The sequence below is a fragment of the Armigeres subalbatus genome, chromosome 2, assembly GCF_024139115.2.
Source record: "Armigeres subalbatus isolate Guangzhou_Male chromosome 2, GZ_Asu_2, whole genome shotgun sequence".
Classification (NCBI taxonomy): Eukaryota; Metazoa; Arthropoda; class Insecta; order Diptera; family Culicidae; genus Armigeres; species Armigeres subalbatus.
The window spans coordinates 357,294,745-357,305,473 of NC_085140.1; the positions used below are offsets into that span (position 1 = coordinate 357,294,745).

At 41.6% G+C, this 10,729-nt stretch overlaps 1 pseudogene; it reads left to right on the top strand.

Annotated features, from left to right (window-relative positions):
* The first annotated feature begins 7,705 nt into the window (after window positions 1–7,705).
* On the top strand, window positions 7,706–8,009 carry LOC134217120 (histone H4-like; annotated as a pseudogene).
* The last annotated feature ends 2,720 nt before the right edge of the window (window positions 8,010–10,729 follow it).

Here is a 10,729-nt window from a genome sequence, read left to right on the forward strand (position 1 = left end):
TGTCTTCACCTTGTAGTGTTTTCTTTGTGCTTATCTCGTTCATCACTTTATGGGATTTGCTGTTTTCTTCATTTGAGCATCAATGTTTTCATTGTCATAGCAGCCCATCTGCACTTTAGTTTAATTTTGCATTGCACTCAAACTGGCCTTGATGACCTTCTCACGATAATATCTCCCCTCAGTAAATGGTGGCCATCCATTGTGTCTGAACTTAGATGGACTTCATTTGAGAAGGTGTGAAATACGTTAGCTCACGTCAACTCCATCACTTCACTCATTTAGCAAAACGAAGATATTATTCAATGAACAATGAAAATATAATGAAAGTTTCGGGCTCAGACAAGCGTTTTACCTCTGTCCCAATTGGAATGGTCATACCGACAAATAACTTCAAGTGGTGCGAGGCTGATTGCGCAGCCCGCGTTAAGTTTCAACAGAACTAAACCACTCACCGGTAACAAAGGCTGTCGGCAAGTTCTGACTGAATCGGGAAGTTCTCAAGTGCGTGTGAGCCAAACTGCCCATGATTTTTTTTGGGAAAAATTATGCAAAAATAAAAACTAGTTGAAACTGAAAGGAAGTTTGTTTTTGTTCTGCATTGCAAAATTGGGATCGTGCTTTTCTCTTTTTGTTTCCAGGGAACATACAGTGGCATATAGAAGGATCGGTTTATTTGAACATAATCTAATATAAGCACAATTAAGTTGTTATATGAGGTTGAAATTCATATTAGACAGTGTAGGAGTGTAATAAACTGAAAAGAGAAAAGTTTAGATACTAACAATCCTAACAACCGGATGGACAGAAAATAATGCCTTAGATAGAACTGCCCCCTGAAATCCACATTGATATTGCGTTTTGCTGTTTTCAATCTTCAATTTGAAAAATCTTCAAAATTTTCCCGATTTGACCGGTTTTTATAACATTACAACCATTTGTACCTTGGCACGCTTCTTTTCTGGAGCGAAACAAAAACTGCTGTGCTGCAGCAGAAAAGTTTGGATTGCACTCAAAAGCGGTGCATTTCTATGCGCTCGCTCTAAGTAATGCCCATTTGTCCGTTTATGAATCATTTATTCAGCAGTCTATTCATGCATAAATAAGCAGGCTTGAATTATCCTTTTTTCACGTTTTAGAACAGTTATTCAGGATCAATTTATTTTATTTTATTTCTTTATTTATTTTTATTGTTGAACTTCAATTACTTAGCGCCCTTTATGCAAATTACCCAAAAACAGATAGTTTTAAGTAAATAAATCTAGCGCAAATGATTGTTTATCAAGCCTGTCCAGCGTCTTATCCGTGCAGGTTTGTGGAACAAAAGTTTTTTTTAAGTGCTAATGGCGCATTGCACTAGTCTGATCCTTTGTTCTTTTGTGGTTTGAGAAGACGGGAACACTTGCAATATGATTTCAACAAGGAACATTTAAATGGGAAATTTTTTTTTAGGTGCAATCGTTTCGCCTTCATCATTGGATGTTCAACGAAAATAAGAGAAAAATTTGATTCCAGTAGCAACGCAGCAAAAACAGGTTCAATTAATGTCAATTTTAAAACTGCTCAGTTTGTATTGCGAGGAAGCACTGTCATAAGGATTGATCGACACGAACCATGACACCATCTTGAGCAAGAAGCTTGTCATAATTCACTAAAAAGAACAACAAGGCGACTTGTTTGCTGGGATGTTAAATTTCATTTGACACCTTTATGAGAGAATCCCCCTGAACGTCAGTGTCACACCATTTGATACTTTGCAAACCGCCGTCGTCGTCTGCTACTCCTTTCATAATGCCTCCGTCCCGATTTCTTCCTTGTCTTTTTGCAGGGGAGGTAGGGCCAATATAAACTATGTATTAGAAAATCGGTATCGATACAAATGAAGGCTTTTTTCACTACATACTTCACTCTCCGCTCTATCAAATGGAACAAAAATTGAATGGCAGATTAGTAATTTTAGGATTATATATCTTTGCCTAATAAACTCTAATCTTCTCGCGGTTTTCAGCATAATATTCTGTATTTAATTCTACAAGATCTGAATGAGTATCATTATTCTTGATCGTAAATTGTGCCGTCCAACTGCAAATCACTGTTTTTGGATGTTTCTGCATACACTTTTCCATATAAACTTAAAACGAGTTCAGCACCGCCCAAACGTTGACCGATTTGGCTCAAATTTTGTCCAGAGCATCAGGGCATCAAACAGAACCGAATAAGATGGCGGCCCATCAAAAAATTTGAAAAAGTGTTTTTGAGTCACCCTACTTCGTACCTTTTGCCGGATCGAACCAGTGAGCATCTTTCTCCGGGAAAACTTCCCCGTGCAAATCAAAAACAGTAGCCCTGGCTCGCTCGGGTTTTCTCCAGCTGTGAGAAACCAGCACCAGTGGCTCCGTATCTTTTTGTCGGATCGAACCAGTGAGCAATCTTGCTCCCGGAAAACTCCCCCGTGCAAATCAAAAACAGTAGCCCTGGCTTGCTCGGGTTTTCTTCAGCTGTGAGAAACCAGCACCAGTGGCTCCGTATCATTGCGCATCAGTTTTTGGAAACGTAAACCTACCTGTAGTTTTCCTTGTGTGTGATGGGCGACAGTAACAGCAATATTAAGGCTCCCCCAATCAACTAGTTCGAGTAGAGACGTTCCATGGTGGAATAAAACTCTTGAGAAGCTTAGGAAAACTGCGCGTAGGGAGTTCAACCGTGCTAAGCGAACCGGCGATTGGAGCCTATACAGAAAGGCCCTGACGAACTACAACAAAGAAATAAGGTCAGCCAAACGGAAATCGTGGATTCTAATGTGTGAAAGCATAGAGAATACACCCGTAGTGGCCAGACTCCAAAAAACTCTTTCAAAAGACCACTCCAATGGTGTGGGTAGCCTCCAAAAGACGGATGGTTCGCTCACTGTAGAGCCTAGCGATACACTGAGCGAATTGTTAAAGATCCACTTCCCTGATTCAATCCCTGAGTCGAGCATCGGCGACCAAGGCACTGGAATTGCTGTCTCAGATCCACAAGAGATCCAATCATGGGTTTCTGGATCTAAAAAAGACGCAATAAAGGTTGCAAAGGAAGCTTTCACTCGGGCCAGGGTTGAGAGGGCTGTGAGATCTTTCGAGCCATTTAAGTCTCCTGGCATGGATGGAATATTCCCAGCGTTGACCCTTGGTTGAGATTTTTAAGGCGAGTCTGATTTTGGGGCACATACCTAACGATTGGCGTCAAATCCGGGCTGTCTTCATTCCGAAGGCAGGCAAGAGAAATAAAACCAACCCCAAAGCATTCAGGCCGATAAGTTTATCCTCTGTAATGCTCAAAATTATGGAAAAGGTACTATGCGAGTACATAAATCACAAATTTATGAAAGCAATGCCTTTGTCAAAAAACCAATTCGCTTATCAAAAATCTACGATCTCGGCACTACATACGGTAGTTCAAAAAATCGAAAAAACACTTAATGCAAAAGAAATTGCTCTTGTAGCATTTCTTGATATTGAGGGCGCATTCGATAACGCTTCTTATTCGTCTATAGGGTCAGCAATGTTGAGGAGAAAATTCGACCCATGCATTGTTACCTGGGTACATGCTATGCTAGCTTATCGGAAAATCTCCTCTGAGCTTAGCGGTTCATACATCACTGTTAAAGCAACAAGGGGGTGTCCGCAAGGCGGAGTGCTTTCTCCTTTGTTGTGGATGAGCTTCTAGACAGCTTAGAGAGAAGAGGCTTCGAAGTCGTTGGATATGCTGATGACGTTGTCATTATTGTACGAGGCAAATTCGAAAGTGTTATCGAAGTAGTCCATGCCCAAGGATGGCAGCTTAAAAAAAATTGCTGTTGCACGTTTTGTTGATTTCGCGTTTGCATTCGGACGGTGAGAAAAAAAAAGTGGATATGCTGAAGCTTTCCAATTAAATAAATCAGTGCGGTTATAATCACAGTGCTAAAGGGTATCGGAAAAGTGTTCATCCAAGGCCGCTCCTCGAAAAACCGGTCCTAGAAAAGCCCAGCATTACACAATCATGGATTTATTTGGAGAGAATGTTCCGATATAATTTTACTGAGATTACAATCATTTAAAAAAAACTATATACGCGCTGGATTTCAAATCCGGAAGTTTGTTTATGGATCCATTATCCATTTGATAATGGTAGCATAAACAGGCGGGGCTTATTGTAAGCAAAAGTGACCTCGGACTGGTCATGAAATACCAGGCAGTCTGAAATGGGTCACTCGAGCTACAGTAGAGCTAGCACCTTCTAACTCCCGGACTAAATCTGACTGTAAAACAGTCAGCTTTTTTCCATAACATCACTGCCAGCCTGTGGGGGTTACAATGGACACACACACACAGGCAAATTCGAAAGTGTTATCGTGGAAAGAATGCAATCTGCCCTAAATCACACTTTTTCCTGGTGTCAAAAGGATCAACTAGGCATAAATCCTACAAAAACTTCCATTATCCCTTTCACCAAACGGAGAAAGGTACAACTGAAACCCCTTTTCTTGAATCAAACACAATTAGTTTATTCAAGTGAAGTAAAATATCTAGGTGTCATACTCGACGCAAAGCTTAATTGGAACTCTCATCTCCAATCAGTTGTGCAGAAAGGTCTCAATACACTTTGGGTTTGTTCAAAACCCTTGGTAAAAGATGGGGCCTAAAACCAAGTATGATCATGTGGATATATAAAACCATTGTCCGTCCCAGGACAACTTACGCTTTCCTTGTCTGGTGGCCTAAAACTAATGAGGCTGCTGCAAGGGCTAAGCTCAACAAAATCCAACGCACCGCTTGTATAGCCATCACTGGTGCAGTTCGTAGTATACCCACTTTGGCCCTAGACGCAATGCTTCACCTGCCCCGGTTAGATCAATTCATAAAGCTGGAAGCGGAAAAAAGTGCTCTAAGGTTAAAGAGAACAAAAACACTGCTGTCGGGAGACCTTACGGGTCACCTCAGCATATTAAATGAATTTGCCATAAATCCCGCAATAGGAATTTGTAGTGACTGGATGGAAACGGTAGTCAATTATGACTTACCTCACGATGTGTTCATTCCTTCCCGCCAGGAGTGGGAAGGAGGTGGACCCAGCGTTCCAACAGGCTCTATAAATTTCTTCACAGATGGTTCGAAAATGAATAATCTGACAGGATCCGGAATCTATGGCCCTACAACAAAAATTTCTGTCCACTTAGGACAGTGGCCCACAGTATTTCAGGCGGAAATATATGCAATATTAGAATGCGTGTTATTATGCCTGAGGAGAAAGTATAGATTTGCAAAAATATGTATTTTCTCTGACAGCCTTCTTAAGTCGCTTAATAACTACACTTGTAACTCAAAGCTAGTGTGGGAATGCATTCTGGCTTTGAAAAACTTATCCATACGCAATCGAGTCTACCTATATTGGATCCCAGGACATACGGGTCTAGAGGGAAACGAGATTGCTGATGAGCTAGCCAGGAATGGATGTAATGAAAGGTTCATTGGCCCTGAGCCCTTCTGCGGGATCTCAGACTGCTCTGTAAAAATGGAACTGAACAAATATATGGTCAGTCAAATCACATCAAACTGAATGCACTTCCCCATACGAGCCAATCCAAAAGGCTCGTAACGATTAACCCCAAGAAAACCCAACAACTATTAGGTCTCAACAAAGGGATCTCAACATCTACACCGGTCTAATAACTGGGCACTGCCCCTGCAGATACCATCTACAAAAGATCGGAGCAATCCAAACCTCAAATTGCCGCTTCTGTGATGAGGAGAGAGAAACATCAGAACACATCCTCTGCTATTGCAGTGCACTCACCCAACGTAGGTTCAAAGTTCTCAGCAAGCCCTTTTAGGGCCTGCTGACATATGGATCTTATCCCCCAAGGACGTGGTTGGCTTCATAAAGCTAGTCTCGCCAGAATGGGGGAGTCACATACTGTAACTCAGGATCTCTATTCATCAATAATAGATGGTCTTGAGTTCAGTCGATACCAAGGTATCTCAGTGACAAACATGTTACTGAGATAACTTGCGTATTTCACAGCAAAAGGGTATATCACAATAGTCCTAAAATCTGGACGCAGTGATCTTCACCCGACAAACGAGGGAAAAAAAAGGCTCTCCCAAACCTAAGCGATTTCATCGCCGCGACGGCGACAACTAGTCGCCGCGATTCTATCGTTGGGTCGCTGCAGGCAATATTCTATTTACGCTTCCATAAAAACGGCGACAGAATCGCTGTCGCCAAGCGATAGAATCGCGTCGCGACTGTCGTGTCGCGTGTGTTTGGGGGAACCTTTAAATGAAATGGAAGGATAAAAAAAATGCCACCTAGAAAAGGTGGCTCCTGGCAGGATCGCCATTTGTGGAATCCGTATTAAGCACGCACTGTCGCCCAGCACACAACCTGCTCACCTGGCAGTTCGCACCAAAGAGGATGACTCTTTATCGTTCAAAGCAACGCCTGCTTTGATGCGCGAAGATCAGGGATGTATCGAGGAGTGCATAATTACTATGCATTACGCATGTACGATAGGGTTATCAAGCAGCCTCTCACAACATCAAATTGTGTACTTAATTTGTTATCGGAACCAATATCAAAATTAGTTTTCGATTTGCTTTCATCGATAGCAGGAATAGTTTTCAATTTGATATCACAGTAAGATTTTTCTGCTATACGTTTTTTTTATTTTAACGACCAAATTAAGTAATCATAATCGGCGATATCGACTTTGGTCGGGTAGTGCCATCATGCATATACATGATAAAATAACCCTATTGATTTTAACGAATCTGGTTTCGAGCAATACTTAAAATATGAAATTTATTGGATATGATAATTGAAAATGACGATCAAATCCGATGCTGCCTACCGATGGAGCGTCGTGTATAGACAACATTATGATCCCCCAAAACACCTCGAACTTCCCTGAAGGGTTGTTTACCTCGGGCCACAACGGTATCCAATAATTGCTCTCTTGGGCAATCATTTTCCGAGCAGGACCAAACTACGTGATCGATGTCATCATAACCGGCTCCGCACCTACATAAGTTGCTAACGACAAGGTTTATTCTATACAGATGTGCGTTTAGTGAATAGTGATTAGGCATAAGTCTCGACATCACGCGAATGAAGCCTCGACTTAAGTCCTCACCTCTGAACCACGCACGCCCAGAAACTTTTGGAACTATGGAAAATAGCCACCGTTCAAGTTCGTTGTGTTTCCAATTTCTTTGCCAACTTCGAAGAATACTCTGACGGACTAATGGGAAAAACTCTTTGCTCGAGTATTTTCTATCATCAATTTCACCTTCACCACCTTCGCCAGCGAGTCTGCCTTCTTATTGTCGTAGATTGAGCAGTGAGATGGGACCCAAACAAAGGTAATCTTGAATAATCTTTCGACCAAAACACGCATCTGCTCTCTTATGATTCTAAGAAAGTAAGATGCGTGCTTAACAGGTTTCATCGACCGGAGTGCCTCGATAGAATGGAGAAAATTATGCAGTGGGATCCGTCCTAACAGTGAAGCAAAATGTGCACCGGCAACGTTTACCAATGGGGCGGGGCTAATGGTTTCATTTTATTGGATACAAAAAAGCTGATCTCTGGCGTGGGAGCTCTTTCAGTTCGCACTGGCGTCGAGCGTGACTTCAAGCAGTCTTAGGGACCAGCCACGCAGACTCACTAATCCACCAACATCATAATGACCGGTCGTGGCAAAGTGGGCAAGTGTCTCACCAAAGGAAGAGCATCGGATCGTGTTTCGCAACAACATCTAGGGCATTTCCAAACCCGCAATCCGCCGGCTGGCTCGCCTTGAAGGGGTCAAGCGTATCTCCGGGCTCATCTACGAGGAAACCCGCTTTGTGCTGAAAATGTTCCTGGAAAATGTTATCCGGGTCGCTGTCACCTACACGGAGCACTCCAAGCGCAAAACGGTCACCGCCATGGATGTCGTCTACACACTGAAGCGCCAGGGTCGCACGCTGTACGGCTACAGAGGTTGAGCGCACTCGTCCACGTCACCCAACAATAACCCAACGGCCCTTTTTGGGGCCCCCAAAATTGTGTCCAAGAAGGAAGGGGGTTGCTCGAGAGAGATACTGGAAAATATGTCAGCCTAAGATTTATTGTTGTTTAATAACATATAGTGAACAAACTTTTTGTGACTACCATCTGCCGACGAACTCCTCTCGGCCCGAAATTGACACAATAATTCTGCCAAGCAGTTATGTTTCGTACTTTGAAGGAAGTGAATCTATAGTTATTTTTTTATTATTCTTCTCAAATTCAAATTCTTTCAAATCAGGAGCAGTACTAACCAACTAGGCCCCAATAATTTGCCGGTCAAAAGTGTTTGCACTTTGATAAAATCCTCTCAGCCTTACATTTTCCCTCTCAATGTAATCTTCTTGGCCGGCTTTTTCAACTTAGTATTCTATTAGCATTTCCTCAGTTATTAATTGAAAGCTTTTCTATGCCAGCCATTGCATGAGTATGACCAGGCTGTCGACAAAGTTTTCAACCCGAAAACATCTTAGACCGTACCGAGAATCGAACTCACCATCTCCGGATTGGAAATCCTACGCCTTTGCTCTGCTGCGGACAGCTGTTGTTACTGACAACGATGTAATGGTCTGCTCTCCGCCCGACAATCGTCTCCGATGCTGGCTCACGGCTACCGATGGACCGTCGTGTCCGCTCTCCTGGAATGCTCGAACGATAATGACGCTGCGCGCCCGAAACACGGGTCTTTTTATACATAGAGAAATGGAGCGATGGAGTGGATTTTACCCATTTACGAAATTTACTCATTATTGAGTTATGCCGCTGAACTTCAAATGATTCTATGATTCTGTGATTCCGCTACCGACACCAAACAATTATCCTTTGTTCTATGAAGAAAGTTCGTCTAAAATCAACTTTCTCAATCAATAACAGCATGTAGTCAAACTCAGAATCACGCTAAAAAAATTCTTTGGAAAAATTATTTCAACTTAACCTTCCATCCAAATAAAACTGCTAATTGGTATACAATCGTTAATGATGCGTTGCTGCTGTCACGACCGCCACCACAACCGTAGCGAACCATTTTCTGCTGTACCACCATCGCTGCGACAGCTATTGTCGCTGGGACAGTTTCTGGACGCTCTTGTCCGCTCTCCTGAATGAAAATGATGCGCGCACGCGAAACACGGGTCTTTTTATACACAGGAAAAACGAAGCAGTGAGCCAAAAGACCCGTACCTTACATCAATCTAATGTCCTTGTTGGGGATGCATGAACAGGATTGATTCATTTTTAATATTTTTACCGGTTTCGGAAAGAAATAACATTTTCAATAGGTTAACGTTGAAAATTGCTGGAGAATTTCTGAATCGATTGAAAAGAAAATCTCGAAAATCCATCGACGTCTCACTCAACACATGTTACATCGTTCACCTTGTTAACAGTTGGTTTAATTTTCTTGTAGTTGGTCAATCGGCCATCGATTTTGCTTGTGTTTGACGTATGCGCACTACCGCCATCTGGTTGCCGCTTGACCACACATAATGATTTTAGCATTGGGCGACAATGTTTCCGTGACGATGATTTTGATTGCATTTTGTTCTAAGTGAGACGTCTGTTTCTCTGTGTTCTTAGCGTTTAAAATCTCTCGTAATTTCGTGTGATGGTCTCGTATTTGGAAATTTCAGTTTTACACCCTGTATCCGAGTCTTCTCGGATATTAGTTTATCTCAAAATCGCGATACCTTAGGAAAACTTGTTAATGAAATTAATGTATAATTCATTATGTATCACATTTTCCCGTGACCTGAGCCTTCTATTTAGTCATATTCACCACCTTCTATCGAATCACCTTTGTTATCTTATCAATTGATAAAGAACTAATTTTGTGAAGAATATATGGTGGTTTGGTGCAAATTGGTCAATTATCTGAAAAGTTTTACAACAGTGCGAGTCCCGGAAGGTTAAATAATTTTCTTCAGTCTGAAAAAAATTGTACCTGTTAGTTCATGAGCTTTATATTACTCTTGCGATGTATTTTTATTATAGATTACAAATCACGTGATAAAGCAATAATAAAATGTATGACCTTTACCGAAGCGAAGGGGGTTAAATAGCAAGCAAGAGAGGCCATCTCTTTGTTGTAACTCTCTACGTGTTTTGAAAAAAAAAATCGAGTGCGCTACTGAAGCTAAATCTAAACACATTACTTCACATCATTTCATCTCGATCAATCAACAGAATATTTACAACCATGAATAAAGTCGAATTTGACCACACCCTTTTATGACAAAGTTTTCTTGTTTATTACATTTTTTTGAAAAATCATTTAGTTCCTAAATCTATTTTTTATATGAAATCTGTGGAGCCGAATTTTTACGGTTTATATGCAGGGGAGCTGTTCCCATTTCCAACTGACTGAATTTAAATTAATCTCATCAGTAAAGAAATACAGCACTATTCTCGTCGTTTCTTTTTACTAAAAGCGTGCTCACTGTTAATCACACATATAAGACGAAAATCAAATTCGTATTCGTTAATTTGTTTTCGAAGGAATGAACATTGGAGGTACAATTCCTAACCAATGTAAACCTATGTAAACTGACAAGGAGGGGCCCTCCTTAGCCGTGCGGTAAGATGCGCGGCTACAAAGCAAGACCATGCTGATGGTGGCTGGGTTCGTTTCCCGGGGCCGGTCTAGGCAATTTTCGGATTGGAA